Below are 27,882 nucleotides of genomic sequence, written 5' to 3'. Positions count from 1 at the left end.
GTATCATGGGGCAACTTAAAGAAAAGTCTCTTGGGGTCATGCCCGAAACCGAACAGGATGTCGGCCATTTTGAATTAATCATGTCATTTAGGCAAAATTTATGCCATTCCTTCGGCAGTTAATACGGCCCGAACCGTAACGTGCCCCCAAGTGTGTTATACATCAAAATGTGCGTCTCCATCCTCCGACACCACGCATTACTTTTCTCTTTCAAAAGCGTTACCGTGGCGACGCTAGACGCCAAAAAGCGTGCCCGCCCTTCATCTGATTGGTTCAGACAGAAAAAACTTTGCGCCTCAAGCCCCATAATATGGTTTAACGTACATGAACGAAAATCGGTACACACCTGTATCATGTCACTACTTAAAGAAAAGTCTCTTGGCGCCATGGCCGAAACCGAACAGGAAGTCGGCCATTTTGAACATTCTGAATTAATCGCGTAATTTTGGAGCAATATATGCCATTCCTTCGAGAATTAATACGGCCCGAACCGTATCGTGAACCCAGATATGTTATACATCAAAATGTGCGTCTCAATCCTGCGACTACACGCATTACTTTTCTCTTTCAAAAGTGTTACCGTGGCGACGCTAGACGCCAACAAGCGCACCCCCCTTCATCTGATTGGTCCATATTTGATAGTTCCCCAAAAGGCACCAAATTTGGCATGCAAGCCAGGCCTGGTGATAAATTTGATATTTCATGGTTTGGATTAATGGGCGTGGCAAAATGGCTCAACAGCGCCCCCCGGAAAACTTTGTGCCTCAAGCCCCACAATACGGTTTGACGTACATGCACGAAAATCGCTACACACCTGTATCATGGCACAACTTAAAGAAAAGTCTCTTGGAGCCATGGCCGAAACCGAACAGGAAGTCGGCCATTTTGAATTAATTGTGTAATTTTGGCGCAATTTATGCGATTCCTTCGGCAATTAATACGGCCCGAACCGTAACGTGCACCCAGGTGTGTTATACATCAAAATGTGCGTCTCCATCCTGCGACTACACGCATTACTTTTCTCTTTCAAAAGTGTTACCGTGGCGACGCTAGACGCCAAAAGGCGTGCCCCCCCTTCATCTGATTGGTCCATATTTGATAGTTCTCCAAAAGTCACCAAATTTTGCATGCAAGCCAGGCCTGGCGATACATTTGGTATTTCATGGTTTGCATTAATGGGCGTGGCAAAATGGCTCAACAGCGCCCCCTAGAATACTTTTCTCTGCCATAACTTTTTAATGGTTTGACATAGGAAGTCGTGGGTGGTGTCATGGGACTCTGTAATGAGTCCTTAAGCTTTGTTGGCCTTAATTAGCCCCGCCCCTTCTTCTGATTGGTTGTCCCGATTTTCTGCTATAACTTTGGAATGGTTTGACATAGAGAGTCGTGGGTGGTGTCATCACATTCTGTATGGAGTCCTTGACCTTCATTGGCCTGAATTAGCCCCGCCCCTTCTTCTGATTAGTTGTCCCTTTTTTCTGCTATAACTTTTGAATGGTTTAACATAGGAAGTTGTGGGTGGTGTCATTTCTGATATGCTTATGGGGGGCGGTGGCCGTGAGTGCGAGGGCCCGTTCATCGCTGCTTGCAGCTTTAATCTTTCTTTCTTTTTTCTTCTGACGAAAGGAGGGCCTTTTTGCCCCCCTAAACGTGCCCAAAAAGTCACCAAATTTTGCATGCAAACCAGGCCTGGCGAAAAATTTGATATTTAATGGTTTACATTAATGGGCGTGGCAAAATGGCTCAACAGCGACCCCTAGAAAACTTTGTGCCTCAAGCCCCACAATACGGTTTTTACGTACATGCACGAAAATCGGTACACACCTGTATCATGGCACAACTTAAAGAAAAGTCTCTTGGAGTCATGACGAAACCGAACAGGATGTCGGCCATTTTGAATTAATCGTGTCATTTTGGCGAAATTCATGCCATTCCTTCTGCAGTTAATTCAGCCCGAACCGTAACGTGCACCCAGGTGTGTTATACATCAAAATGTGCGACTCCATCCTGCGACAACACGCATTACTTTTCTCTTTCAAAAGCGTTACCGTGGCGACGCTAGACGCCAAAAAGCGCGCCCACCCTTCATCTGATTGGTTCAGACAGAAAAAACTTTGCGCCTCAAGCCCCAGAATACGGTTTGACATACATGAACGAAAATCGGTATACACCTGTATCATGTCGCTAGTTAAAGAAAAGTCTCTTGGCGCCATGGCCGAAACCGAACAGGAAGTCGGGGATTTTTTACATTCTGAATTAATGGTGTAATTTTGGAGCAAAATATGCCATTCCTTCGAGAATTAATACGGCCCGAACCGTAACGTGCACCCAGGTGTGTTATACATCAAAATGTGCGTCTCTATCCTGCGACTACGCGCATTACTTTTCTCTTTCAAAAGCGTTACCGTGGCGACGCTAGACGCCAAAAAGCGCGCCCACCCTTCATCTGATTGGTTCAGACAGAAAAAACTTTGCGCCTCAAGCCCCAGAATACGGTTTGACATACATGAACGAAAATCGGTATACACCTGTATCATGTCGCTAGTTAAAGAAAAGTCTCTTGGAGCCATGGCCGAAACCGAACAGGAAGTCGGGGATTTTTTACATTCTGAATTAATGGTGTAATTTTGGAGCAAAATATGCCATTCCTTCGAGAATTAATACGGCCCGAACCGTAACGTGCACCCAGGTGTGTTATACATCAAAATGTGCGTCTCTATCCTGCGACTACGCGCATTACTTTTCTCTTTCAAAAGTGTTACCGTGGCGACGCTAGACGCCAAAAAGCGCGCCCCCCTTCATCTGATTGGTCCATATTTGATAGTTCTCCAAAAGTCATCAAATTTTACATGCAAGCCAGGCCTAGCGATAAATTTGATATTTCATGTTTTGCATTAATGGGCGTGGCCTAACGGCTCAACAGCGCCCCCTAGAATACTTTTCTCTGCCATAACTTTTGAATGGTTTGACATAAAGAGTCGTGGGTGGTGTCATGGGACTCTGTATGGAGTCCTTGACCTTCATTAGCTTGAATTAGCCCCGCCCTTTCTTCTGATTGGTTGTCCCTTTTTTCTGCTATAACTTTTGAATGGTTTGACATAGGAAGTCTTGGGTGGTGTCATGTCTGATATGCTTATGGGAGGCGGTGGCCGTGAGTGCGAGGGCCCGTTCATCGCTGCTTGCAGCTTTAATTTTTATTACAGTTGATCTCCTCAGTTTGCAGATTGCTGCTGAAAGAAGCTGCAAAGCCGTGGTGAACATGACCCCTGATCAAATAGTCTTAAAAAACAGTTACATTACTATTTCACATTTATGTCTTCAATCAGCTAAAAACTGATTTACTAATCAGTTTGATCATTTTTGTAATGTTCTATACACACGTATATTGTACATACGTGGATTCATACAAATGCACATGTTTAAAATCGTGTTTTTCCTTTTGAGAGATCCTGCAAAGATAATTGAAATGTGGTAGGAACACATCACCTGATCTTAAATGGTGATCATATCCAGAAAACAATCCTAATGAATTCAGGATTTTTCAGGATTGTTGCATCTGTATGAATTTCATCAGAAATCCACATGTGCCCAGGAACAGGAGGCAGCTGCTGCACATAATCTGGTCTTGGTGCACTCCGAATTGCTTCTATTTTCTGAGGGTCTGGCTTTATTCCTTCGGCTCAGATCACATGCCCTAGCATCTCAATCTGTTGTAAGCCAAAAACACATTTGTTCAGGGTTAAACCTCTGTCCTTAAATTTCTGGAACACTCAGTCTCTGTTCCAGGTCGTCTTCGTTTTCAGCGTGTACTATCACGTCATCCATGTAGCAAACGACACCTGGCATCCCTGCCAGCATCGAGTCCATAGCCTTCTGATAGGCTTCACTCGACAGTCCAAAGGGAACCTTTCTGAAACGGTAGCACCCTTGGTGTGTGATGAAGGTAGTCAGGTGTTTTGACTCTGGAGCCAACTCTATTTGCCAGAATCCTTTTCTTGCATCCAGTTTAGCAAATATTGTAGCTCCCTGAACAGCTTGCAGTATACTGTCCACAGTTGGTACTGTATTGTCTCTCTCGGATTACAGCTTTGTTTACTTCTCTGAGATCCACACATAGTCGCACTTCTTTAGTGTTTTTCTTTGGTGTGAATAGAATATTAGAAAATCCACTCAGATACTTCATTGACTTCTTCAACCTTCTTGATACCATCATCAAGCATGTTGTCCAATTCCTGGTTTACAGCTTCAATCAGTGGATAAGGGACCCTCCTCAAACTCGGAGCAACAGGTGGGACTTTTTCATCGACTGTTACTCTGTAACTGTAACCCTTTATCTGTCCTAGTCGTTAAAGAGTGACTCATATTCTTGAGTTGGTTGACTGAATCTGTCCTTCTGATCCACTGCATGTACATTCACATTTCCTCCAGGAGTCAGTATCTTTAATGCAAAGCATGATTTTCTGCCCATAAGTGCTTCCACATTTCCTTTGGTGACATAAACTTTTCATGTTATGACATTATCCTGCCAAGCAACCGAGACACTTTAGGGGTGTCTGCTGGCCATAAGGATAGAATATCTTCTTACCCTGGATTCACACTGAAAGTGTCAAAAATCGCCTGACACCTGTATCGCTGCTTGGTAGATTCATACTAAAGTCTGTCGACGCCTGAAGTGGGCGGGGCCTGCAGTGGGCGGGGCCTGCATATAGTCTACACATATCTATATATAGCTGCACATCTTCAGTTTCCTATTTCACCATGGATCACACTTTGGGAAACCTTCTTTATATTTTATCGTTATTTCCGCATAGATAAGAGTGAGTTTGATGCTCTTTACCAAGGTCGGTCCTGGATCAACATCAACCAATCGTTGGTCTCGGTGAACCTGCAGTCTGTCTGTGGTGAACACTCACACACCGGGTCGGAGCGGATTTGGTCATAATGTTTAAACCGTGTTTTGTGACTAATAAGCAATTAATTATTTTGCGTTGGATCCACGTAGCAAATAAAATCGTTGGGACCATCCAGCTCCTCAACCATCAGTTACGTGTTTCACATGAGCAGTTCAGGTAAAAACAGCAGTCAAATCAGCAAAAATGTCAGTTTACTGGATGAAATATGTTAATTCCTGATAAAATAAGTTTGTTAGTGCACAGCTCTGCTCATGTGTGCATGTGACTGAATGTACGTTTTTGTGAACATGAAAGTACAATCTGCATTGAGGCTTCTTGCTTTGGGAATCCCGGTCTGTGATTGGACGCTGCCTCGGCGTCGCCGCTGCTCATTTGCATAAAGTTGAGATTTTTCAACTTCAAATTGACGCTCTGGACGCCTCCAACGTGCTGCTCCCGACGCCTCTGTTGCCTCCGCTGCCTCCGACGCCTCTCGACGCGCGTTATCATAGAAAATGAATGGCAGCCAGATGCCTATGACGCCCGTGACGCTTTCAGTGTGAATCCAGGGTTAGAGAAAAGAACAGTTAGTTAGCGAGTTGATTTGTAAATGTTTGCAATAAAGAAGATCGCTCCTACTTTCGACTCTCCGCCTCTTACTCCAGTTACGACTCGGTACATCAGGAAAATAAATAAATACAGATATAAATGTATAAATGCTTAAATAAATAGACAAAGACAAGTAAAAACATATAATTAGCTTTTTTCATGACCAAAAGATATTTATTTATGTATTCTTTTTCTTTATTTATGCATTTATACATTTATATTTGCATTTATTTAATTGGATATTAATTTACTTATCTATTTATACATTTATATGGGTATTCATTTAAATACATGTTGTGGCGGACACAATTATGGACCTCCCACCCATCAGGACTGTATGGAAGGGGGCGTGGTCACGGGACGTTTTATGGTTGCTTAGCAATGCGTGTTCTGTTGAGTTGTCAGCTGTTAGTTGTCAACTGTCAGTTTCTGTTGTCAGTTGGATTCCGTTGTCTGGGAATAAAGTCTTGTTTTACTAACTTCTGGAGTCGAGCCTCATCCTGCCACAATGTATTTATTTATTTTTATATTTCATAATTCTACCCGAAGTCGTGAAATGTAAGAAAAAAACAAACAACAACAGGGTTTGCAGATGCTCTATGTCGGACAGATGTTACAGAAAACATACTGACGTTTTCTGAGGAGCTTCTACAATATTTCCCATCTTTTTTGGCCGAGAAAAGATTCCTGGTCGACTACGATGAGCAATAAATGTGTATTTATGTAGTTAAGTAACTTGAACTTACACATACTGTATATTTGCACCATGGACCGTCAAAGTACAGAAAGTGTATCGCTGGTCTGAACTTGACACGCTAGTGTACTAATATAGGTACTTGGGTAACATCGTGGACCTCGCCACGGGGAGCTGATGGATGAGCGGGAATCCCTGTCGGTTGTTACGGTAACGGCCTTGTTCACAATATTCCATCCACAAGAAGGTGAAAGTATCAATTGTGAGTCTTACTTGACTATGGTGTAGCATTTTTTGTGTGGTTGTTGGCAAAAGATTTAACTCCCCTTGATTATACTGGGCACTGATACATAATAACAGTTGTCATTTTAATTTTTGTTTGTATTTAAAAAGCTTGTAGATTTATCAATTTCAATAGAAGCAGTGCAAACAGGAAGGAACGTAATTGCAGAAAACAGTGTAGGTTGTTAGAGGACGGTCGCAAAAAGTCCCAGCAGGACCCCAGAAGGTGCAACAGATGTGGAGGGACAAACCATGAAACCAAGCGCTGCAAGTTTAATCAGAAGCACCATGAGAGCTAGTACTGTGACAATGTACAACACACATGATGAGTTGGGTTCTTCCCTTTGAATAACTAACAGAAAAGAGCTAATGATGAATGGACAGACTGTAACATTTAAAGTAAACACTTGGTGCAATCAGGCCATCATGTCAATGAGAACATTCGAAAATGTCTTTGATGACAGAACACAAACGTGTCAAGTGCAGGATCAGAGTGAGGACATATGGGGGCCACAGGAATCCTGTATGAGGAGCTGGCAAGGTTAAAGTGGAATACAGAGACATTGTTAAGATGCTGGCAGTAGTGGTGGTCAAAGGTTCAGAGTCTACTGGGTTGAGGTTGGATTAAAACAGATGCACTTGACTGGGAACCTGTGTATAAGGTAGAAGGTGGAGATGATGCCTTGCGGAAGTTGCTGGCAAGACATGAAACACTGATTACTGTAAGAAGGAGCTAGGGAGGCTGCAAGGCTTCACAGCAAAAAAAAAACAACATCATGCTGTTTGGGATACAAAACCCTGCTTCAATAAGTCAAGGTCAGTCCCTTCAGCTATGAAAATGAATGTAGAAACTAAAGTAGAGCAAGAACGGAGAGGCTCTTAAAGGAGAAAATGATTGAGTCAGTGAAATTCTCAGATAAGAGTGCACCCATTGTACCAAAACTAAAACCTGACACAAGAATGTGTGGTAACCATAGTTAACCATAAACAACACACATGCACGCACAAGCAGGTATCTTGTACGTTACAGCAAATTTCAGACAGTAATGGACCTGTCTGTTTAGTAAAGCCTATAGTTAGTGTTAGTAAACCTCTAGTTAGTGTCAGTAAACCTCTAGTTAGTGTTAGTAAACCTCTAGTTAGTGTTAGTAAACCTCTAGTTGGTGTTAGTAAACCTTTAGTTAGTGTTAGTAAACCTCTAGTTAGTGTTAGTAAACCTCTAGTTAGTGTTAGTAAACCTCTAGTTGGTGTTAGTAAACCTCTAGTTTGTGTTAGTAAACCTGTAGTTAGTATTTAGTAAACCTCTAGTTGGTGTTAGTAAACCTCTAGTCAATGTTAGTAAACCTCTAGTTAGTGTTAGTAAACCTCTAGTTAGTGTCAGTAAACCTCTAGTCAATGTTAGTAAACCTCTAGTTAGTGTTAGTGAACCTCTAGTTAGTGTCAGTAAACCTCTAGTTAGTATTTAGTAAACCTCTAGTTAGTGTTAGTAAACCTCTAGTTAGTGTTAGTAAACATCTAGTTAGTGTCAGTAAACCTCTAGTTAGTGTTAGTAAACATATAGTTATGTAGTAAACCTCTAGCTGGTGTTGGTAAATCTCTAGGTAGTGTAAACTTTAGTGTGTCAGAGTCGCTCCTGTGGTTTCTTGTGCTGGCCCCCCCTTATCCTCCCTTTTCTCTCTTTTGTCCATGTTGCAGCATCCTTTGCCGGACACCGGAACCTGCAGTGTGGGAGTGAGGGGGGCAGGGTAACGGCCCCTTTTGGGCGGGGGAGAATGTTCGTCCCTCAAGACTCCTCTCCCTGGCCCTGCCCCTTCTCAACCTTTCCCCGACCCTGCACCCCAACCTGGGACTTGATGATTGGGCCGGAGCTTCGGGAGCTGCGTGCTGGCCTGCGGTCCCCACCCCTGGTCATCCCGTTGCTGGCCCCCCCTTCTCCTCCCTTTTCTCTCTTTTGTCCTGCAGGTGGCCGTGGGTGGCTTGTAGCTTGCATTACGGAGCACAAGTCTTTTCCTGACCCTGCACCCCAACCTGGGACTTGCTGATTGGGCCGGAGCTTCGGGAGCTGTGTGCTGGCCTGCGGTCCCCACCCCCGGTCATCCCGTTGCTGCTTCCACCTGCCTGCTGTGCTGTTGCCGTCCCTGACCCACCAGTCTGGCCCTCGGCAGGAGGGTCCCCCCTGATGAGCCTGGTCCTGCTCAAGGTTTCTTCCCTCCTAAAGGGGAGTTTTTCCTTGCCACTGTTTGGCTTAAGGTTTTTCTCCCACTAGGGGAGTTTTTACCTGCCATTGTTTATGTAATAACTGCTCGGGGGTCATGTTCTGGGTATGGGTCTCTGTAAAGCGTCTAGAGACAACTCTGTTGTATTAGACGCTATATAAATAAAATTGAATTGAATTGAATTGTTAGTAAACCTCTAGTTAGTGTTAGTAAACCTCTAGTTAGTGTTTAGTAAACCTCTAGTTAGTGTTAGTAAACCTCTAGTTAGTGTTAGTAAACCTCTAGTTATTGTTTAATAAACCTCTAGTTAATGTTAGTAAACCTCTAGTTAGTGTTAGTAAACCTCTAGTTAATGTTAGTAAATCTCTAGTTAGTGTTAGTAAACCTCTAGGTAGTGTAAACTCTAGTGTGTTAGAGTCAGAAGTCATAGCTGCAGCTATAGAACAAGACTATAATAGTTAGTCTCAAACATAGCTTGGTGGTAGATATGCTGCTATAGGCTTATGCTGCAGGGGGGGCACCGACATGATCCACTGGGCGGTGACCATCACCCTTCTATATTTTATAGTTATTTCACTGTTTTATCTTGATTTCAACTGTTCATTTTATGGGGATATGAACATAAACAGAACTTCCACAACTTTATGTAATTTTTTTCACCACCAGAGGGAGGTAAAGACTTAATTGTTATTTATTTGTGTAACACAATCAATAGCAGGTCATCTTATTGAGGATCCTTTAAACATGACATCTAAGTAATAGCTAGTAAATATGTGCACATATTTATTGTATTCATTTATTTAAGTATATTAAGTATATATTAAGTATGACACTTTGTATATCTGATTTAAACTTTGTCTGAAAGAAACATTATGCATTAAATAAATGATAGAACATTTATTTTCCTTGATTTATCATGAATCAGACAGCACTAAATACTGACATGAGAGCAAATAGATTATTTATGTGTTTATCTTTTACAAAATAAAATGAAACATGCAAACAACCTTGTTGATGAAATGAGACTGTCAGATTGTTGTTGTGAGGAGGAGTCAATGTAAATGTGAAAACTTCCACCTGTACTTATGTGACTGCAGCGATGATGACAGAGAACTGAGGACGTTCAGGTTAACATGATGGATTATAGATCAGTTCTGCTGTTTTTAACTATCTGCAGCTCAGGTGAAGATTTTCACTGATGTTAATCTTACAAACTTAATTTTTGCAACTAATGTGATGCATGCTATGTATGTCTTTCTTGGTTTTTCAGGTGTTGATGGTCAGACTCTGACAGAGTCTGAATCAGTGGTTAAAAGACCTGGAGACTCACACAGACTGACCTGTACAGCCTCTGGATTCACATTCAGCAGCTACTGGATGGCCTGGATCAGACAGGCTCCTGGACAACGACTGGAGTGGATTGCATACATGTATGACAGGAACAATCCGATTTACTACTCTCAGTCATTTCAAGGCCGGTTCACCATCTCCAGAGACAACAACAGACAGCAGGTGTATCTGCAGATGAACAGTCTGAAGACTGAAGACTCTGCTGTTTATTATTGCGCTCGTGACCCACAGTGACTCAAACTGACTGAGCAGCTGTACAAAAACCTGCACTATATTAGATCATTCAAAGATTTAAGAACAAGTAAAGGTCATGGGTGTTCAGCTACTCTCTCTTCTGTCTCATGTATCTACTTATATCTCTGATCTTGAATTTATGGCAATGAAGACTGGACTGAATTAAAAACTAAAACTCACTTATCGATTTTATTGCTGTGCCAAAATCCAAGTTAGTTTTCAGCTTTGAGTCAAACATAAACTGTTCAAGCATCAAATATCTGTTAATCAGTGTTTCCCACCACTGGTCCTCGAGGCACATTGTCCTGCATAGATGCTGCTCTGCTTCAGCAACACCGTGATACAAGTGGCTGCGTCATCAACAGAGTTGTGCAGACCTTGATGACAAGTCAATGAGGACTGTTAATTAGAAGCTGGTGTGTTGGTGCAAGGATATTTCTAAAACAGTGTTTCCCAACTCTGGTCCTTGAGGCACACCATCCTGCATGGTTTAGATGTCTCCTTGCATCGGCACACTTGATTCCAATTGACACCAGCTTCTGCGTCTGGCCAATAGTGTTGACTCAAGGTCTGTACAAAGCTGTGCAGACCTTGATTATAAACTAATGAGGACATATATAAACATATAAAACATATAACATATAAAAAATTCTGACTTATATGACTTCTGCAACAGTGTTTCCTCCAAAACATCCTGGCTGGTTTAGAGGGTTTAGAAACGTATAGGTTCCTGACTAATGGAACAGGGCCTATTTTGTGACTTTTTTTGCATAGTTCACTAACGCTTTTAGCTAGGAGTCTGAATGTTTTATATGTTGTTTGGGGGCATCCCCTGAACAGACAGACGTTAGTTTGGTGCAGATCGGACCTGTACTTTTTGATGGACGGGGTTTTGAAACTTCACCTTTTCCAACATTTGAACGGACGCCGTTGCCACAACATTTGACCAAACCAAGTAAAACTTGACCTGTGGCCTCCATATGGGGCCTAAATTGGGCTTGCCAAGTCTCAACTCTTTGAACCCTCTGCAACGCCAACTAGCTCTGTGGAAGTCATACAGCCACGGGACCAAAAGATCCTAGCAAAGGGCCTTCTGCATTGCAACATAGTCAAAAATCAGCCTCCCAGCTCAAAGCGTTAGTAAATTATTCAAAAAACACACAAAAAAGGCCCGAAAAAGGCACCACGCACGGTGACCTTTGGCACTTCCGAAGTTCGCACGGGTCTGGACCTCGGCACAGCGGATGAGAGTCACCTCCTGATACATAGTCTGGAATTTCAGCCTTCTAGCTCAAAGCGTTAGTGAACTATGCAAAAAAAGACACGAAATAGGCCGCGCAGGCCCGAAAAGCAACACACGAGGTGACCTTTGACACTTCCGAAGGTCACACAGATCTGAAACTCGGCACAGTGGATGAGAGTCACCTCCTGATACAGAGTCTAGAATTTCAGCCTCCTAGCTCAAAGTGTTAGTGAACTGTGCAAAAATAGACATGAAATAGGCCTCATAGGCAAACCTATAACAATACATAACAAACCTCCTGTGCCTACTGAGCATTGATAACATGTCATAATCGAAGGAGAACTAATTAAAACGGATGTCCTTAACATGAACCTATTGTATTATTGAATTATCAAGGACACTTTCGTGTTTTTGTGTTTAGAAATGTTAAAGATATTAAAAGAAAACCATAACACAATGAGGAAAATACTGTGGCGAACAAGTCGTGCCCAGAGCGTGTCTCGAACCCCAGTCTCCCAGACCACAGTCAACTGCACTAACCAGTCGGCCAAATGCTGATGTGTTGCCCAGGCAGGCAAGGCCTTATCTTATCTGTGGTCGTTACACTATGTTCCAAAAAGTATTGTTTTTAATGGACAAGATCCGGCATTTTACGTTGAATTCTATTTTTCAGTTTTTAAAATTCTAGCTAAATACATGAAAAAGGGAGGTGAGGTGTGAGCTTCATCACAAAACTTCTGTGCCTACTGAGCATTAATAATATGGGGTTAGCCATAGAAAGGGGCGATAATGAGGTGTGAGCTCCATAGCAAGCATTAATAACATGGGGTTAGCCATAGAAAGGGGCGATAACAGCCTCCTGCGCCTACTAGTAGGTAGAGTAGGGCCCTACTGGCCCATATCTATGGGATGATTGTTATCCTTTTGTCCTTCATTCAATGGTATGACAGCAGTCAAATCGGGTGACGGATCCCATTGACTTCGCATAGTACTATATCCGTGGTGCTCCCATTAAAACCTCAATAAAACACTGCTAAAACAGCGTTAAAAACATGCTTTTACAAACTGACAGTAACAAACAGTACCTTGCGCGACAAAAACTCATAATTTAGCCACTATGACAAAGAATAATATATAAATAATAATAATGTCATAATCCGTGTATATATCACGACCACGGATCCCATTGACTTTGCATGGTACAATATCCGTGGTGCTCACACGGAATTATACCACTTTCCGTGTTGGTACCACGGAAAATAGTGGTGAGAGGTCGTGGGCATTTCACAGATTTTTGTGAGATCAGGTTGTGTAGGTACTGATTAGTGACTCTAGGGGGAGATGTTGAGCTGCAGTCAGTGTGGTGATGAGAAGAGAGTGAAACCCATGAGTGAGACTGGCAGCGCCCTTTCAGGCAAGATAGCGACAATTAATGCCAGCGGGACGTCAGCAGTGTGGACATGTTTCAAAATAAGGGACGACGACAGAAGCAAGGCAGACTGCAAGCTACGTGCTGCTAAGGTGTCAAGAGGAGGAAAGGAGAATACGTGGTTTAATACCAACAACTTGATAAAACATCTCAAAACGCATCATAAAGCCGAGTATACAGAGTTTGCTAATGCTACTGCAAGAACACAACAGCCAACATTAGCTCAGGTTCTGCGAAAGAGACGGACAATGGCAGGAGACGACCGACGGGCCGTTAGAATAACGAAGGATCTAACCCGTTATCTAACGCTGGATGAGCAGACACTGAAGTTGGAGAAGACGAAGGATTTCACCGTCTTCTCGACGCACTCGAGCCGCGATATGTTTCATTGATATGTTATATGTTTGATATTTTCTTAAATGTGAAGACAGTGCCAGTGTGGAGACTTTTTATTTACACAGAAAGATTATTTTTTGTGTAAAATAGTTATTCTACTCATTTTATTTATTTTTATTGAATTTATCTGTTGCAAATAAAACCTGTCCTCTAATTCATTGCATTTTTCATTGCATTTTAAGCCTAGTTATTTTTGTGGTAGGAGTATCGGATCAGTACTCGGTATCGGCGAGTACACAAATTAAAATACTCGTACTCGGTGTGAAAAAAATTGTATCGGGGCATCCCTAGTAATTATACTCACACACTTACCTATACATACATACACATAGTTGAATATTTCTATATATTTGTACACACATGCTCATATAGATATTTATATAAATATACTTATTTACACCATATTATCCTTATATTAACTCCATCTGCTGTCACGGCTCAGACAGGACAGAGAACCCAAAGCACAACACCAGGCAGATCAGAGTCCAAGAGGCTTTAATCTTTGTCAAAGGCAGGCAGGGGTCAAACCGGATAGTCAGGCAGATCAGGCAAACAAAACCAAAACGGGCAGGCAAAAATCCATAAACCAGGAATCAGGCAGGGTCGCAGGCAGGCAGAAACAGAACAGGACATGAAGGCAGGAAAGCGAGGCAAAAACACACGACAATCTGGCAACTGGTATGAGGAAATGGGTCGGTTTATGAAGGGAAAACTGATGAGGGAAACCAGGTGTGGAGCTGGGCCGGGGAAGCACAGGTGAAGGGAATGAGGCTGATGAGGGTGGCAGGATCCAGACGACAGGAGAGTCAGTAACACAGCAAAAAAACCCATGAACTGTGACCATGACATCTGCTCTATATCTATATATATCTACATACACACATATACACATACATATTCACACACATACACATATATATACATATACATATACATACACATACACCCATAGATACATACATACATACACCCATACATACACACACATATATATATATATATATATATATATATATATATATATATATATATATATATATATATATATATATATATATATATATATATATATATATATATACACACATACACATAGATATACATACACATACACATAGATATACACATAGATATACACATGCATACATACACATATAATTAGCTGCCCATTTCGGTACATAAATATATACGGTGAGCAAATCCACCCCTTCACCCAATAGTGTTATCTGCAGGCCGCTAAAAGCCGCTAAACCCCTTCCTCTTTGTACCTGGTGAAAATCATGTTTTTATATTTGTTTTTAAACTGGTTAATGTTCGGACATTGTTTTAATTCTGAATTATTGTTGTTGTTGTTATTATTTAAATGTATGTATTTATGATCCTGTCTTTCAGCACCGTATCTCAGAACTCCTGAAAAACTGAACATGTAAATCCGTAGTCTCCACCCCTTCCTGTCTCTGTGTTATATATTATATGTCATGTATATAGCTCAGCATTTACAGCTGCAGTCTCAGTTGTCACCATGACACTGGTACAAAGTTTCCTCCTCTTGGCTCTCATTGCAGGTGAGTGAAGTTTGTATCCAGCTGGGAAAAGAAAAGGAGGATTTTCTTCTGTCCTCTGACCTCTGTGTGTCTTGCAGCTGCTGGAGGTCAGACCCTCACCTCCTCAGAGCCAGTGGTCCACAGAGCAGGAGAACCAGTCTCTCTGTCCTGTCAAGTACAAGGACTTTCTCTTGCTTGGCTGCACTGGATCCGTCAGAAACCAGGGAAAGGGCTGGAATGGATTGGCCGTATTGATAGTGGAACTGGAACCATATTTGCTCAAAGCCTCCAAGGCCAATTTTCTATCACCAAAGACACGTCACAAAATGTTGTGTATTTGCTCATAAAGAGTCTCAAACAGGGGGACTCTGCAGTTTATTTTTGTGCACGAGAGCCACAGTGAGACGATATCCAGCAACACCGAACAAAAACTGAACAAAAACATTGTTTTTCTGTGTGAGAGGCACTGAAGCGTGAGACAAAAAAAGAAAGAAAAAGTGCGTCTGTGTGTGTGTGTGTGTGTGTGTGTGTGTGTGTGTGCGTGCGTGCGTGCGTGCGTGCGTGCGTGCGTGCGTTGTTACGTACGCAGACTACATCACGCGTAACAAGAAGCTGCGTACTACACTAACAGCGTGTGCACGTCTGTCTGTCAGTGTTAGAAGATTTCTTTTACGCGGTCACACACACGTGCGTCCGCATTCTCTGACTGTTCGCAACCGGAAGTACATTTCCTCCGTGCGCAGCAGACGCATCACTTAAGCGTGTCGTGTAGTTTCTCTGTGTTCCATTTTCATCCAGTATATGGTGCTATCGAGTCAAAAACTGACAAAAGAATAATGTATTTCTCAGAATCTAAGAAGAAATATTTCAAATTGATAGCCTTAGCATTAATCTATCGTACTGCTGGGTTACACTTTAGTGTTTCTGTGTTGAGAAATGTCAAAGATGTCATTAAAATAGATGGTGACAGTGATGAAGATACTTCCGGGCAGCTGGTCCTCCGGACAGCCAATCGCAAGGCTTAAAATTGCGGATTTCCAAATTTAATTCATCACTTTAAAATCTACGTTTTTTATTGAAAGAACATCAGCAAACAGTTACATAAAATAACACAAATAACATAACAGCTCAGCACAGGAAGCCTGGAAAAATCTCCGTAATAGCTGACAAACTAAACATAACCCTTTCCAGCCTACGTCATCACAGGATGCGCGCGAATCGCTGCGGCGGAAGAAGCGGAAGAAGTTGTATGAGTTTGACTAGAGCGAGGGAAGATTTGTTTCTTAAGTTGCGTTTTTGGAGTTGCAGTAACGTTATAGAAGAACAACATGCCCACCAGCTGTTGTGTGTACGGGTGTACAAATCGAAATCCTGAGGAACATACATTTTTTGCAATTCCCAGAGGAAACAGGCCATTTCCAAAGCACCGTAGGAGCCTGAGAAAAATAAAGAACCGACTGGACCGAGGATCATCTAGAACAGGGGTAGGCAATTCCGGTCCTCGAGGGCCGGTGTCCTGCATGTTTTAGATGTTTCCCTGCTTTAACACACCTGATTCTAATTAATCATCGTCATCAGCTTGTCATCCAGGGCTGCACAATTCTGTTAATGACACAGGTACTTTTATCACGGTGTGCTGAAGCAGGGTAACATCTAAGACAAGCAGGACACCGGCCCTCGAGGACCGGAATTGCCTACCCCTGATCTAGAATGCCCGCTTTTGCAGTGCTCATTTCATATCTGGTGAGTTATCGTGGCTATCTGGTTTAGCTTTACTTGAATGCCTTTAATTGAGTAACTGCAAGTAGAGTAAGTGTATTGTAAGTGTTTGCTCCCATAGACTGTAAGTTTACTACTGGTGCTAGTACTAACTCATACAGCTGAGAGCTTCAGTGTGGTGTACAGCAGCTCCACTAACTTAACAGTGTGGTGTACAGCAGCTCCACTAACTTAACAGCTGTAACGCTCTAGCATCATTGTTGTTTAGGATGTTTGCCCTGGTTGTCTTTTCTCTGATTTGAGCATCTCAGAACACTTAAGAAACTTGAAAAGTGGTTATTTATCTGGTGTTATTTGGCTAATGTTTATCTTTCTTTTTACAGGTGAGATGTCACTGGACCAGAGTCCTGATTTTGTGCCCTCTATTTTTTCATACACTAAACAAAACCAAAACCCCGATGCAAAGATCAAAAGGTAAAATACAATAAATAAGACCTAGCTGTTTGTGTTTTTAGCTTAACCTAATGACATGATTAACTCATGAATATTAAGGGCTTACTTATTTTGGTATTAAGCAAACCATAACCGATAATTAAGATGGGAATGTATTGTATTACAGCTTGAGATCAGTATTTTTGTTCATTTGAGTTTTTTTATGTGAAGGTACCAAAGAAAAAAGAAATGGAGTGAAAGACTTCTGGTTGCTCCACCAAATCAACCTGCTCCTGCTCCTGGAGCTCCAGAGGAATCACCAGCATGGATCACAGTCCTAGTAAGTGTAGCCACTGTTGTGTCATTTCAAGTCTCATTGCATTGTATAATGGTTCAACCATGTTGAGTATTCTCCCCCTATGCTGATCTCCAAATCCATTCTTTTCTTTACAACCCATATTTATGCACAGTGTAGACTAACACAGTTGCAATTAATCTCAGGTCTATGTATGTGACAAATAAAATCTCCTTGTCCCTGTCCTATCGTCTTCAATTATCAACTGTTTTCTTTTCTGCTAAAGCTGAAGAGGACATCCCAGTCACGAGGACAGAATACAATGACCTGAACCTGAGGTACACCGAGCTGAAGAGTGACCACGTCAACCTGCAGGAAAAGTATCAACAGCTGCGAGATGAAAATGAGAGACTTAAAGAGGAGCTGAAGAAGTCTACATTTTCATACTCAAATATTAAGTGCAACATGGTACAACTGTTGTTTATCACTGGAATAACATCTGTGCTCTTTGACTGGTTGTGCACCAAAATTGCAGGAAGTGTAAAAATATTCAGCAAGAAGCTCTCTCTACAGGATCATCTTTTGATAGTGTTAATGAAATTAAGGTTGGGCCTAACTAACACTGATTTAGCCTACAGGTTTAAGATTACGACAGCTACCTTGTCTAAAATTTGTCAGATACCAGCTCTGGCCATAATACTCAAGCCACTTATTAAATGGCCAAGTAAGGAAGCTGCATTAAGAAATATGCCTAAAATGTTCAAGCAAAAATTTAAGAGATGCCGCTGTATAATAGATTGCACCGAGATTTTCATTAATAGACCCAGTCATATGACCTCCAGGTCCCAGTCGTGGTCAAACTATAAACACAATAACACCTTGAAATATTTGATTGGCATCACTCCAGCTGGGGCTATTTCATTTCTCTCAAAGGGTTGGGGTGGGCGGGTTTCTGACAAGAGGATAACAAAAGAATCAGGGTTTTATGATCTTTTGGAATTTAATGATGAGATTTTGGCAGATAGGGGATTTCTTATCGCCGAAGAACTTGCAGCTCATGGTGCCACCCTTCGCATTCCAGCTTTCACCAAAGGCAAATGGCAACTTTCTGCACAGGAGGTCGACACATCAAGACAACTGTCACGTGTCAGGATACTGTACATGGCGAACGTGTTATAGGGAGATGGAGTTATTGTGTGTGCTAGTCTCACAAACCTTAGCAAAAGTGTTGTTCCGAAAATCTAAGAAATAAGGGTTCTGAATTATAACATCAAGTCTTGACATTTTTTTATTTTGTCATCAGTGATTTGGAGCTGTGACTATGAATTGAATATCAGCCATTAATGATTTACTTGACTATTAAAGTTTTGCTAATAAACTACCGGAGTTATTTGTTTTTTCTCACTGATTGTGTAAATGTATTGATTATTTTCTGTTTTTAAAGCTACAAACATCCAACTTACACAGCTGTAAATATGCTGCACAAAGGGGACACAGTAAATTAACAAAAATAATAAGATATTAAAAAAGATATTAAATAAATATTAAATAATAAAATAACTTAAAATGTCTAGTGTATAAAATACATTCAGTTGACTGTCATAATTCTTTACAAACTTCAGCTGTGACAGCTGCTGACAGTGTCGCAGCTTCTCCTGAGTGTAAACACTAGGTTTCTCAAAGAAAGTTGCACTAAAATTGACAGAATATTATTTGAATTTATTTGGAAAAAAAGAATACATTATATTAAGAAAAATGTCATGATAAATAAGCTATGTTCTGGTGGAATTCATTCTCTAGACTTCACCTCCTTAAACTTCTCTTTTAAAGTCAAATGGATCAAACTTTTCTTTAAAAATCCCAACTCAATCTGGAACTTTATTACTGCCCATGTGTTTAACTCACTTGGAGTAATGCATTTTCTCCTACGGTGCAATAACAATATCTCTAAATTACCAATAAAACTGTCCAACTTCCATAGTCAGCTTTTGTTATCCTGGTCAATGATGTACTCGCACAATTTTTCTCCCCATAAATATTTCATTTGGAACAATCAAGACATTAGATTTAAGAACAAATCCTTGTATATGAAGAGATGGGTTGATAATAAAATCTTACTCGTTAGTCAATTACTAAACGAAAATGGTCAGCTGTTCACTTATGAAGAGTTTCTTTCTGCACATAGTTTCCCTGTTACACCAAGAGAGTATTCTATTGTATCTGATGCAATACCAGAAGGGGTAAGAAGGTTATTGTTATCTGCTCCTAAAGGTAAAAATTGTACTATTCCAGTGTTTACTCCTGATGACATATATATTGGTAACCTGTGTTCTCTATTAAGTGATAAAGCCACTAATCAATGCATTAGGAACATTATTCAAAGAGACTTTGTTTCTAAGCCTGCAGCTGTTTTCTACTGGAATGGTATTTATAATGACATAGATTGGAAGAACGCTTGGATGTTATCAAGGAAGTTTTGTATCACAAATAAGGTACGAGAAGTTACATTTAAAATACTTCACAGATGTTATCCAGTCAAGACCCTTCTTGTAAAATACAAGATTAATATTGATATACTCTGTTCCTTTTGTAGCAGTATGGAGGAAACCATATGTCATTTATTTTGGTATTGTACCTACTCTCATGTCTTTTGGATTGATCTAAATAATTTCATAAATAACAAAATTGACTATTCTTGTAAACTGAACATCCAACATGTTTTATTTGGTCCGTCACAAAATGAGGAAATAAGTTCAGATAAATTATATGTTATCAACCTTCTAATACTATTTGCTAAATTTCATATTCATTCTACCAAATTTGCACACTAATGCCCGAATTTTATAGTATTCAAAGCACTTTTTTCATCCTATTTAAAATCTTTGAAAGAAAGTATGAATCCTAAAGCCAGCAAAACTAGAAGACTGTGTGAAGAATACAATTTAATATAAATCTTGTATGTCGAGCTTCTTTATTTTTATTTTTTGTTCTTTTACTTTATTGTTTTTCATGGATATGTAAATTTGAAATGTGAAATATTCTATATTTGTGTATCTACATTTTGTCCTACAGTGATGTAACATTTTCCTGTGCATATATTACAATAAAAATAAAAAAATCAAAAGACATACCTACACAGAGACCAACCTGATCTCACAAAAATCCGTGAAATGCCCACGACCTCTTACCACTATTTTCCGTGATCCCAACACGGAAAGTGGTATAATTCCGTGTGTGCACCACGGATATTGTACCATGCAAAGTCAATGGGATGCGTGGTCGTGATATATACACGGATTATGACATTATTATTATTTATATATTATTCTTTGTTATAGTGGCTAAATTATGCGTTTTTGTCGCGCAAGGTACTGTTTGTTACTGTCAGTTTGTAAAAACACGTTTTTAACGCTGTTTTTGCAGTGTTTTATTGAGGTTTTAATGGGAGCACCACGGATATAGTACTATGCAAATTCAATGGGATGCGTGGTCGTGATATATACACGGATTATGACATTATTATTATTTATATATTATTCTTTGTTATAGTGGCTAAATTATGCGTTTTTGTCGCGCAAGGTACTGTTTTTTACTGTCCGTTTTTAAAAACACGTTTTTAACACTGTTTTAGCAGTGTTTTATTGAGGTTTTAATGGGAGCACCGCGGATATAGTACTATGCAAAGGCAATGGGTTCCGTGTTCGTGATATATACACGGATTATGACATTATTATTATTTATATATTATTCTTTGTTATAGTGGCTAAATTATGCGTTTTTGTCGCACAAGGTACTGTTTTTTACTGTCAGTTTGTAAAAGCACGTTTTTAACGCTGTTTTAAGAAGAAACAGGCGATATTTAAAGTTTCTCCCATTTCGTCAACCACAGGGGATTCCCTGGGCGTCCCCTCTACGTCATAGAGTGACGAGGGGGGATCCTGATCACGTGACAGATGCCCCCGAATTCATTTTTTTTTTAATTTTTATGGCTAATAATTCAAGTCTGAATACTAGTGCTCCAACATCATCTGTTTTGAATGGATATTTTTGGTTGCCCGAGCATAATAATTATACTACTACTACTACAACTAATAATAATAATAATGATAATAGTAATAATAATAATGATAATAATAATAATTATAATGATAATAATGATAATAGTAAGAAGAAGAAGAAGAAGAAGAAGAAGAAGAAGAAGAAGAAGAAGAAGAAGAAGAAGAAGAAGAAGAAGAAGAAGAAGAAGAAGAAGAAGAAGAAGAAGAAGAAGAAGAAGATGATGATGATGATGATGATGATGATGATGATGATGATGATGATGATGATGATGATGATGATGATGATGATGATGATGATGATGATGCCATCTTAACCCTAAACCGGAAGGAGGTTACCGGGACTTTTTTAACTTTTTTTTTTTTTTTTTTTTTTTTTAAGATATGTTTGCATAACTTAAACACACAGAAATGTATTAGCACTATGATATATTATAAATTTGATCATCCAGGATCATCCTGTCAGACTGGGGAAGGGGTTAAAGGGTCTATAAATAGCCATGTTAAGTTAATGGGAAATTTTCAAAAGGTGAAACAATCAGTATTTAAAGGGGAAAATAAACTCAGAACTGGTCCAAATTGAATAGTATGACTGTGTATAATACTATCATCAATATCTTAAAGAAATCTGGCCACAAAATACTCGTTAAAAGATTTTGACTGATTGTTTCCAGCTTGGCCCCTAAAGAGGTCTCTGAATATACAAGTCAAACATCCATGATGTGTATCAACAAGAAAATCAAACTTTGTCGTAGGACAACAGTGAAGACATCGTTGGAAAGGTCTTGACCTCAGGAGCAACATATGTCAATATGAGATTTGTGGGCAATTCCTGCTCCACAGGTGTGCCCTTTGAACCTTGTACCTGTGACACTTTTGAAGGCCTGTAGTTCAACAAAAAAATATGCTAGAGACATAAGGTGAACAGTTTTGGAAAGCTCTGCACCTCTACTATCATGCCCGACAGCAGTCCAATAGGGGGCGCAACTGAATAGGGTCAAAACCTATAAAAAACATGATTTCACCCTCTTACCAATACAAAAGTCAAAATCAGACCAGACAGGCGTGCTCCCCACCCTTAAAAACATATAATAAGCTTGCAAAGTTCGTGATCACAGTTTTATAAGCGCTAATTCATTGGAACTACAAAAGCTATGACGTAGCACAATGCTGTGTATTGTAACTTGGCACAAATTGTAGTTCTTCCGGTTTTGGGTTAAGAGGTTGACATTAGGGTTCAGAAATCATATATCCGCTCATTTTTCAACAGACAAAGTGTGACCATAAAATGTATATTTATATTGTGAGTAGATGTATGTGATGGAAAAGATCAATATATGCATTTATTAGTGCTATTTTAACGTTTTGTCCTGCTGCCTATCTCGCCCACAGGAAGGGTTGTGTTCAATGCCGTAACGTATTAAGCAACGTTTCAAAACAGATCTTTCATACCTCATCCCTTGATCTATTTTGTTTCTATGAAGTGTTAATGTGGTTTATAATTTTTTTTAATATGGTGTGACTTCCAAACAAGAGCATTTAGTTCAGTATACCCGCAGTATTAACGTTTTGTCCTGCTGCTCTATTTCGCCGACAGAAAGAGTTGCGTTCAGTGGCGTAACGTAAAAACAGATCTTTCAGACTTCACAGTCCGTGGTGCTCCCATTAAAACCTCAATAAAACACTGCTAAAGCACCGTTAAAAACGTGTTTTTACAAACTGACAGTTAAAATGGATGATCAAATTTATAATATATCATAGTGCTAATACATTTCTGTGTGTTTAAGTTATGCAAACATATCTTAAAAAAAAAAAAAAAAAAAAAAAAAAAGTTAAAAAAGTTCTGGTAACCTCCTTCCGGTTTAGGGTTAAGATGGCATCATCATCATCATCATCATCATCATCATCATCATCATCATCATCATCATCATCATCATCATCATCATCATCATCATCTTCTTCTTCTTCTTCTTCTTCTTCTTCTTCTTACTATTATCATTATTATCATTATTATTATTATTATTATCATTATTATTATTACTATTATCATTATTATTATTATTAGTTGTAGTAGTAGTAGTAGTATAATTATTATGCTCGGGCAACCAAAAATATCCATTCAAAACAGATGACGTTGGAGCACTAGTATTCAGACTTGAATTATTAGCCATAAAAATTTTAAAAAAAAATGAATTCGGGGGCATCTGTCACGTGATCAGGATCCCCCCTCGTCACTCTATGACGTAGAGGGGACGCCCAGGGAATCCCCTGTGGATGGGAGAAACTTTAAATATCGCCTGTTTCTTCTTAAAACAGCGTTAAAAACGTGCTTTTACAAACTGACAGTAAAAAACAGTACCTTGCGCGACAAAAACGCATAATTTAGCCACTATAACAAAGAATAATATATAAATAATAATAATGTCATAATCCGTATATATATCACGACCACGGAACCCATTGCCTTTGCATAGTACTATATCCGCGGTGCTCCCATTAAAACCTCAATAAAACACTGCTAAAACAGCGTTAAAAACGTGTTTTTAAAAACGGACAGTAAAAAACAGTACCTTGCGCGACAAAAACGCATAATTTAGCCACTATAACAAAGAATAATATATACATAATAATAATGTCATAATCCGTGTATATATCACGACCACGGATCCCATTGACTTTGCATGGTACAATATCCGTGGTGCTCACACGGAATTATACCACTTTCCGTGTTGGTACCACGGAAAATAGTGGTAAGAGGTCGTGGGCATTTCACGGATTTTTGTGAGATCAGGTTGACAGAGACATATAACTACGGCTGTAATGCCACAATTATGATAACATACAAGATAGCGTAGCGTGCAGTAGCACATGGCTACTTAAAATGCAGAATGATGTCATTCTGCATATTAAAGGAGCTTGAGGCTCCTTTTAAGAAATGAGACTCTCTAGCGCCACCATTCACCACGACGGCCGTCGGGGGTACTGCAGGCAACAGCGAAGCCGGCACGGGAGAACGGGGAGAACGCGCATGCAGCGTCATGTGACGTCACATCCGCAGCCCAGCGCGGGAAATTCGGGACCGAATTGCAGCACATTTTGCAGCACACAGCCTGTTCAAGGCAACGGAGAGATACACTAGAGGGCTCATTCTATTGGGTTTGGAACGCTTCATCTGACATTATTACTAGAAAAATTAAAACGTATACGGATTTTTTTCATAAATCTTGCCACAATCCGGCCTCAAGCTCCTTTAAGTAGCCATGTGCTACTGCACGCTACCTAAGCTTCTGGCCCAACAAAGGAAGCCGTCTTACTTTCTTCTTTATTCATTTAAGGACAGTTTTGCCTATTATTGACTCGATAGCACCATATACTGGATGAAAATGGAACACAGAGAAACTACACGACACGCTTAAGTGATGCGTCTGCTGCGCACGGAGGAAATGTACTTCCGGTTGCGGTCAGAGAATGCGGACGCACGTGTGTGTGACCGCGTAAAAGAAATCTTCTAACACTGACAGACAGACGTGCACACGCTGTTAGTGTAGTACGCAGCTTCTTGTTACGCGTGATGTAGTCTGCACACACGCACGCACGTGTCACAAAAATGTTCTATCATCTTCATGCGTGCGTTCATGCGTGCGTTCGCAAAAAACGTGTAAATGTTACACGTAGTCACTACGCGTACTGTGATCACGCGTGTGCAGCAGTCATTACGCATGAACGTGTGCGTACACGCGTGACCGTTATAAATCAATGGGGAAACTACATTACATGTTACCCGTTGCTTTGCTGCACAGGCGTCAAAGCACGCGCGAGTGACACGCTCAGTCTACAGCTGCGCACGCATTATGACTCGCATGGAACTTCATATGCGTGCGTGCGTGCGTTATTTACCTACATGATTATTACGGTTGAGTTAATATTATAAATCATTAATTCATCAATATTTAGGAATGTAAACCTGATCTGAGTCTGTCTCCATCAATCTGTTCTGATGAACCAGTGAATCTGCACATCCGCAGTTTGAGGATGTGGTTCTTGTGTTTGACGGACACAGTGACAAATCAGACAAAAAAAAAAGAAAAAAATGTTTTAAAGAAAAAATAAATCATTTGAATGAAATTTGCACCAGTAAAATTTGCGTGTCCTCCTTCACATCCAGTGTAAATGCAGATGACGTACTTCTGTCCTCCCACTGACTGACTGTCTCCTCCATTAAAGGGAAGCACTTCATACACATCTTTAGTTCCAAGATGATGGTCAGAGTGTCTCTCCTGCTGACAGCGCTCTGTCTACCCTGTAAGTTACAACGTGTTGTTATACACTGGTCTTTTGATCATGTTTTTGTCTCACATTTTTACCAGTATCTTTCCATCTCTGGTACTTTGACAGGTTTGAATGGACAGGCTCTCGAGTCCATTCCCTCCACTTCAGTGGTGAAAAAGCCTCAGGAAACCCTCAGTCTTTCCTGCAGAGGAACTGGATTTGATTTCAGCCAATATGGGATGCACTGGATCAGACAATCTGAGGGAAAAGCACTGGAATGGATGGGGATGATTTGGTTTGATGCAAGTAAAACGGTTTATTCCAGTAGTTTACAAGGACGTATAGAAATCACCAGAGACAACAGCAACAGCCTGGTTTATCTGAGACTGTCCACCTTAAAACCAGAAGACTCTGCTGTGTATTACTGTGCCAGACACACAGTAGTTAATGTAAGCAGAGATGCTGAACAAAAACCTCTCTCAGACCCAAAGGGGGCAGGAGATGGTAACAGTTTAGATGACATGAACAAAAACACATCAAGAACATCTGATGTCGTGGTTTTAGATTTCCTGTTTTTTTTCAGTGTCTAACACGTGTTGGTTTTTGTTAAAACCTTTTTTTTTATTCAGAAGTGCTCATTTATAATCATAGATATACACAAACACATGTATAACCATGAATGCATAGACCTACAATTATACACAGCAAACATATCTAGACACACACAGATATGAATTGCACAATATTATGAAAACATATAACTTGGGAAACATAAAAGATTATTTCATAATGTTATTATATCTCATAATAACTCTTGCTGTTAACATACATCCCAGAAAATAAATACACAAGTAGACACAAAGAAAATAAATGTATTCAATGTATTAAACAACAAAGTTTAGTGGGGGGAAAAAAAGACTTACACTTGTTCTCTGGCTGCTGTGTTGACAATAAAATAACTTAGTTGTTTCTGCATTATCAATAAATGATCAATATCATCTGGAGCTCTAACACAGATATCCAGGTACACAAACACCTATAAATACTGCCTTGTACCTGCTTTTAGAAACTGTATAAAACAGTATAAAGTGTTTATCAAATACACTTTTAGAGACATAAATATTTCAAATTCCAACAGACGACAAAAACGTAGTTGATTAGAAATATATAGTCAGATTTGGAACATCACTCTCAGATAAAATCACCACTTCTACAGGCTCCCCTCAGGGTTGTGTTTTATCCCCACTGTTATTTATTCTGTACACAAACTCCTGCACAAGCACTTTCTCCAACAGGTGCTTTATTAAATATGCAGATGATAATGCATTAGTGAGCCTTCTGCATGATGGAGAAGAGGAGCATGGGGCCAGTTCTTGACCATTTTCTTAAATGATGTGAGAGGGCAAACCTTGTCCTCAACACCTTAAAGACAAAGGAAATGGCCATTGATTTCAGGAAGCAAAACTTCAGTCCACTTTTCTCAACGGAGAGGTGATCCAGTCTGTGACTGAATACAAGCACCTTGGGGTTGTGCTTGATCACAAACTTAAATGGGACAATTGGTCTGACTGCCTGTGCACTAAGGCTCAACAACAGTTTCTTTTTTAAATAAACTGTTGTCTTTTAATGTTAATGGCAAAATGGTCCACATGTTTTATCGTGCTTTAATTGAAAGTGTTTTAACTTTCTGCATCATCTGCCTCTGAGGCACAAAAGAGCTCTGTTAGGAGGACAGTAACAACAACCACCCTACCCAGCCTCCAAGCAGATACAGAGACGGCTAACAAACAAGGCAAAGGCCATTGTGGCTGATGAGAGGCTCCCACTTACCTCCAGTTTTAATCTGTTGCCATCTGTTGCCATCAGCCCCCCCCCCCTTGTTCACCAAAAACATGTCAAACAAGTCCTTTATACCCCAAGCCATTAAACTTTTAAATATTGCTAGGAAATAGCACCCTAGCTGGCTGGACAATACCATGTACAAGTGGATGCACCGTGTCTGTGTTACTCAACCTGATCTCACAAAAATCCGTGAAATGCCCACGACCTCTCACCGCTATTTTCCGTGGCACCAACATGGAAATGGTATAATTCCGTGTGAGCACCACGGATATTGTACCTATGCAAAGTCGATGGGATCCGTTGTCGTGATATATACACGGATTATTACATTATTATTATGTATATATTATTCTTTATTATAGTGGCTAAGTTATGAGTTTT

At 40.2% G+C, this 27,882-nt stretch overlaps 1 long non-coding RNA gene across 1 annotated transcript; it reads left to right on the top strand.

Moving 5' to 3' along the window:
- The first annotated feature begins 17,016 nt into the window (after positions 1-17,016).
- LOC133444807 (uncharacterized) lies at positions 17,017-17,904 on the top strand. Its single transcript, XR_009782739.1, has 3 exons — positions 17,017-17,082; positions 17,272-17,380; positions 17,622-17,904. It is a non-coding gene; the product is annotated as an uncharacterized LOC133444807 (long non-coding RNA).
- Positions 17,905-27,882: the final 9,978 nt, after the last annotated feature.

Source organism: Cololabis saira, chromosome 5 (genome assembly GCF_033807715.1).
Source record: "Cololabis saira isolate AMF1-May2022 chromosome 5, fColSai1.1, whole genome shotgun sequence".
Taxonomy (NCBI): domain Eukaryota; kingdom Metazoa; phylum Chordata; class Actinopteri; order Beloniformes; family Belonidae; genus Cololabis; species Cololabis saira.
This window is presented reverse-complemented; position numbering and strand designations above follow the sequence as displayed.